Consider the following 6,384-nt stretch of genomic DNA (forward strand, 5'->3'; position numbering starts at 1 on the left):
CCAGTCAAAAAAGGGCAAAAGGTAGTAGATGGCAAATGAAAATAAGTTCACCGTCATTAGTCACTGGGGAAATGCTAACTAAACCCACAATGAGATACCACTATTCTACCCACCAGTGGCTAAAATTAAAAAGTGTTGACGATGGTGAGAAGTAGTAAAATCTCTTGCGTTGCTGGTGGGAATGTAAAATGGTACAACGACGTTAGAAAGCAGTTTGACACCTTCTTAGAAGGCTCTACACAGGCTTACCGTATGACCCAGCTATTGTACTCCTGAGTGCTTACCCAAGAGAAATGAAAAGTATTTGTACACAAGTGACTATAGCAGCTTATTTGTAATAAGAAGAAACTGGTGATGGCACATATGTCCACCAACAGGTAAAAGGAGAAACAAATTTGTATCTATATGGTGGAATATTACTCAGCAGTGAAAAAAGTGAACTACTTTTGCACACAGCAACACGCATGGTTCTTAAAATAACTATGTTGAGACAAGACGAAAACAGTATACACACTATATGATTTCCTTTGCAGAAAATTCTAGAAAATGTAAATTAATCCACATTGACAACAAGAATATTACTGTTTGCTTGGGAAGGGAATTGTTTTTGGAGAATTGTTTTGGAGAAGAGAGGAGGCTGGATTCCCAAGGGGGCATAAGCAAACTTTTGAGGGAGTGGATATCTTTATTTTGATCATGGCAATGGTTTTACAGCCATAGACGTATATGAAAACTCATCCGAATATACGCTTAAATATGTGAAAATGTTTATCAGTTATACCTCAATAAACCTCTTATTTATTTATTCATTCATTATTTATTTATTTATAAGCCTCTTATTTATTTATTTATTTATAAACCATTTATTTATTTATTTATTTATTTATTTATTTCAGATTTCATTTACTTATGTGTCAGAGAGAGCAAACACAACCAGGGAGAGTGGCAGAGAGTGGAGAGAGGGAGAAGCAGCCTCCCTGCTGAGCAGGGAGCCCCATGCAGGACTCAATCCCAGGACCCTGGGATCATGACCTGACCTGAAGGCAGACGCTTAAGTGACTGAGCCACCCAGGCTTGCCTCTTGACAGATCCTTTAAAAGTGCTAATACCTGCCATTCACTGCCAGATCCTACCTAGTTTCCACACACTACCTTACTGAATCACGAACCACTCAGCAAGGTTATTTTTCCTCTCCTGCAGATGAGGATATAAAGGCAAAAGTCGTGAAAATAGCAATCAGACTCAAATAGCCCGATACCAAAAGCCCAGTTGTTATTCACAATGTGACAGCTGTATTTCATTTCTCTCCTGGGTGCAAGGCACTCTCCTGGGAGTCTTGGATCCAGAACAAATCAACTCGGGCTGCTGCCCTCAAAGACTGTCAGGCAGGAGAAGGAGTTGGGGAACAGGAGCCTTAAAGTAGGAAGGCCCAGCTCTCCTGGCCTGTGGGCAGGAGGCTCAGTAGGTGTAGAAAAAGAGAGGCTGCATCTTCAGCCATGAAAACAGAATGTTGTCTCACCCTTTATGGCCAAGCAGAAGTTCCCCAAGAAAACTGGTTCTACATTTTTGGGTCTCCTGCAAGGAGGTCCTGTCCCATCTGGGGCTTAGGGCCTCAGCGTCCCTACATACACTTCCGGGCTCAAGGTTCCAGAAATCCCATCTTTATGTGCGCAGTAAATTCTACTGACCATCCCACCTCCCCAAAGGAGGCAATTTAAATGTGTCTTGTTTTGTTCTGTTTCCATTTGAAGCTCTGATAAAATGCTTATTGGCCTGAAGTTGATACTACCAGGTGAAATAGGTTTGGGGACGAGGGGAAGGAATTGTCCCAGAGGATCAGTGGAGTTTAGGAATCCAGGACACTCCAGGCTTTGACCTGAGAAAGGGAGGAAGCGCTGCCTCTTCCTTTTCTAATTTGGGCTTTCCAGTTAGTTCCATCACAAAAAGCAGATGGTGGCCTGCCCCAGAAGAACTTCTAGAGATCATTGTGTAAGGGCCCATTACTTTCCAGCACACAATTGCCTTTGACTCCCATTAACAACATGTATAGACTCCTGCAAAAGACCAAGCCCTGGGTGGGGACACTGAAGTGAATAAGTCCGAGGCTTCAGTGCCCTCCCACGTGCCTGAGCAACCAGGCACGATGCCTAATCCAGAGGTCAGATCCAAACGCCCGCAGGTATGTTTCATCTGCCAACATAGCTGAGCCCTCAGAATGTTTTATTTGAATTAGTGGTTGCCAATTAAAAATCAAAGGAGCTTGCCCACCTTCTCCTGCCTTCGGTGGAGAAGGAACTCGGCCAAATAAGCCTAAACAGGGTCCATCCGTGTGGACCAGAGCTGGCCTGAGGTCATCATTTGTTGTCTGGTTTCCAATTTTACAGTGTGTTAGGGTCAAGGGATGATTGCAAAACTTGCCACTCCGAGGACTCCAACCAGACTCTGTTTTGGAGGAGGCCAAGATTGAGAGGGAAACAGTTCAGCCCAGGATCCGTCTCCCCATCAGCCCCTCAGCCCTGCCCGTTGGAGACAGTCTTCGGGAGTTAGGGCACTGTGCTGGTCTGTGACATGTCTTTGCCCATCCCATATCCTCTCCCCCCAACCTGCCAGCTTGGGGAGCATCTAGTCATCTTCTAAGATTTGGTTCAAGCAACACCTTCTCAATGATACCTCCTTCTCCATTTCCCATGCCCCTCATCTCACCCCAGGTACACGGATTCCAAATAAGTTGGTCAACCACAAATTGTTAAAACACTGGTCAAAATCAATACTTGGGGGGCACCTGGGTGGCTCAGTGGGTTAAAGCCTCTGCCTTCGGCTCAGGTCATGATCCCAGGGTCCTGGAATCAAGCCCCGCGTCAGGCTCTCTGCTCAGCAAACAAACAAAAGTCTACAACAATCTCACTAAAAGAAAAACTTGGGTAACATTTACTATATATCTCTATAGACCAATTTCCTGCATACTTAATTATTTCTTTTTTCCATGATGAAATATTCTATGTATAATGTTTTATACCCTGATTTTTTTCTTTTAGGACTGTGTAAGTATGTATGAGTGTGTGTGTATTTGTGCGTTAGTTCTGATTTATTGTGACTAATTAGGTCATCTGATTTTTTTGGACATATATCTGAGATTTTAAAAGGATTTATTTCTGGGGCACTGGCATGGCTCGGTTGGTTAAGCATCTGACTTTGGCTGAGGTCATGATCGAGTCCTGCATTGGGCACCCTGCTCAGCAGGGAGACTGCCTCTCCCCCTCCCTCTGCCTGCCGTTCCCCCTGCTTATGCTCCCTCTCTTTCTGTCAAATAAATAAGTGAATTCTTTTTTTTTAAAAAAAGGATTTATTTCTTTAGTGTATTATCTGAAAGTAAACTTAGTGAACATACAAGTTTACCATATAGCCTCTGGCCAGAGTCACACAGCCCTTAGTAACTGTGAAAGAAACACATAAAATTGCGTCAGGAAATAACAAAGTTGCTTCCCGAAAAGTCTGTGGGATGTTCTTTGGCCTCAGGGGAATGTAATGTGCAGTGTTTGCAAGAAAAAGATAATAAAGAATTGATGGACAAAAATTTGATGTCTCCGTCCCAGAGACGGGTATTTGGTGAAAAAGGAAGGCAAGGCAGCTCTGACACCTGCTCCGGTGCGGACAAGCCTTGAAAACATGCCGAGTGGAAAGAGCCACAGAATAATGGTACACGTCGTCCAATTCCATCTGTGGAAAGAGAAAGTAGGTTCGTAGCTGGCAGGCAAGGCAAGAGGGGAAATGGGCAGTGACTGCTAATGGGTATAGGGAGTCTTTGGGGGATGATGACAATGCTCTGGAATTCAACAAATCAGATCATGGGATTGTTGAACCCCAACCCATTTGGTGACTATATCAAAAACCACCTAGCCTTGAACAGGGCAAATTTTAGGTATGTGAATTACATCCCAATAAGGCTGTTAAGAAAGGTGTGTGAGTCAAAGCAAGCTGGTGTGGAAACGATGTGAGCTGCGGGGCCCCTGGGTGACACAATCGGTTGAGCCTCCGACTCTTGATGTTGGCTGGGGTCGTGATCTCGGGGTCGTGGGATCTAGCCCTGCGTCAGGCTCCCCACTGAATGGGGAGTCTACTGCAGATTCTCTCTCTCTCTCCCCCTCTGGCCCTCGCCCCACTCTCTCTCTCTCTCTGAAATAAATAAATAGCTAAAAAACAAAAACAAAACAAAACAAAAAAACTTGAGCTATGACACACGTCAGGGTATAGTCTGGCAGTTAGCACTTTCATGAGTCTGGGTAATCTAAAGCTTGACGCTTCTGTCTCCATTTCCCACTCCTTTTTATTGGTTCAGCTGCCTGCAGGTCTCCCCCCACCCTTTATCCCAGAGAAGGGGACAATAGAGTCGAGCCCTAAAGGGGACAACAGAGTAGATCCCTAAAGGAAATGGGGGAGTAGCCATGTAGATCTTGGGGCCAGGGTGGGGGTGGCCCAGGTGGAGACCCAGCAGGAGCAGAGAGGCCTGCCTGCCCCCCGCGTGTGCCTCCGAGGGGGCTGATGCGGTGCAGGAGGAGGGTGAGGACGCGGGGCTGTCGTGTGTGGCCTCGTAAACCCTTGTGAGGACTTAGGCTTTTACTGATTTGCAAATGTTTTCATCGTTTTAGTCGAATATTCGTTATTATTGAGGAGCTGGTGGTCATTCTATTACACACTTACCCAGTAGTTTAAAGCAACGAAATTGTGCTTATGTCTTTAACCCATTTATCTAAGGGGTCTTCTATACCCCCCTCACATTATAATCCACAAATTTCTGTTGGAACTCTATAATATATTATCACTTGAAAGTGATTCGTGGTTAAAAAAACAAACACGCACACACACACAAAAACTCGGAGGAGAAATTAGAGAAAGAGTGAGCACTACACATTTAGCCTGTACCATTCATTTCAATACAGAGAAGGCATCTTCTAGAGAATGGAAGGAAGGACTAAGCCAAATCCTAGGGACCTTGAGGAGGCAAGTGAAAGGGGCAGGCTGGGACCAGGAAAGCCCACAGTGGGCCAGAGGCCAGCTGTGCTGGGTTCTCCCACAGGATCCTTGTGACCTGGCAAATCCTGGGAGCTGGAAGGCAGTGCCAACTCTAAGTTCCAGCCAGTTCTAGCCTCCGGGGCCAATCTCCCAACTACACAGTAAGATTGGTCTTTGCAAATCTTGCAGAATTTACTTACAGATTTCTAGAGAGCACAGATCCACAGGCGGTCAGGCAGCAGCTATAGCTTCAACTAGCAGATGCAACATTAGCTTTATAAGGTGTCCTGTGCCTTTCTATTTGCTGGCTTCCTCCTTATTTGTGTAGGTGATGTTCTAGAATCTCTCCTTAACCCTCCATCCATTCCCTCAACACTTCCCCTTCCTGAGAGAGTCAGAGCTTAACACTTTCAGAAAATCAAAGCCCTCCAGACCCGTCAGCTTCTGTGAGGGCAGGGAGAAAGGAGGCTCTCCGATACAAGAGCACAGATCGGTTGGCGCTGCAGCAGAACCTGGGGCTGAGTTCAAGTTCAGCCACCCTGCAGTGTAGAGGAGAAAAGACCTACACTCTTCCTGCCCTTCACCTTCTCCAATCTGTTCTTATCCTTCCTCGTTCAAACCTGCGGATTGATGGTTGACGTTTGACGGGCTGAGCTTGTTAGGGTAGGCGGAGGAAGAATACTATTGTTTTATTACTGTACTATTGCTTGGAGCTGTTTTTGAAATCACCTCCCTGTCCCTCCAAAGTCCCTTGGGCTGGTGATCCCTGCCACGACCAGTCCATTTCCAACCTCAGTTTCCCCCTCCTTCACCTCAGACCTTGCGATGGAGCTCAGCCTCAGGCAGGGGGTGTGCTCGGTTCTTTCCCCTTCCCTGGCTTTTCCTACCACCTACCTTCAATCCCTGCTGTTGGCTTCTCCAAGCTAGAATCAAATGAGATGGTGGAAAGGGGAGATTTTTTTTTTTCCATGCAACTGGGCTAAGGACTTGCAAACCTTCGGTATCTTCTATGGGCAGGCATGCAGTTGTGAGCTCTTATTAGCACACACCATTGGACTGAGCTTTCCAAAACAAAAATCCACCATGCAGGCAGTGAGGTGTTAATTAAATGGGACTGGGTCTCTCAGGGGCACTGGGTGACTCAGTCAGTTGAGCATCTGACTCTTGATTTCTGCTCAGGTCATGATCTCAGGGTCATGAGACTGAGCCCCGTGTCAGGCTCCTGGCTGGGCATGGAGCCTGCTTGGTATTCTCTCTCCCTCTCCCTCTGCCCCCATCTCCACCACTCTTGCTCTCTCTCCCTCTCTCTCTCTTTAAAAAAAAAAAAAAAGGCAGGGGGGACTGGATCTCTGGTGACTCTTTCCTCAGTGGCCT

The sequence above is a fragment of the Martes martes genome (genome assembly GCF_963455335.1).
Source record: "Martes martes genome assembly, chromosome: 14".
NCBI lineage: Eukaryota > Metazoa > Chordata > Mammalia > Carnivora > Mustelidae > Martes > Martes martes.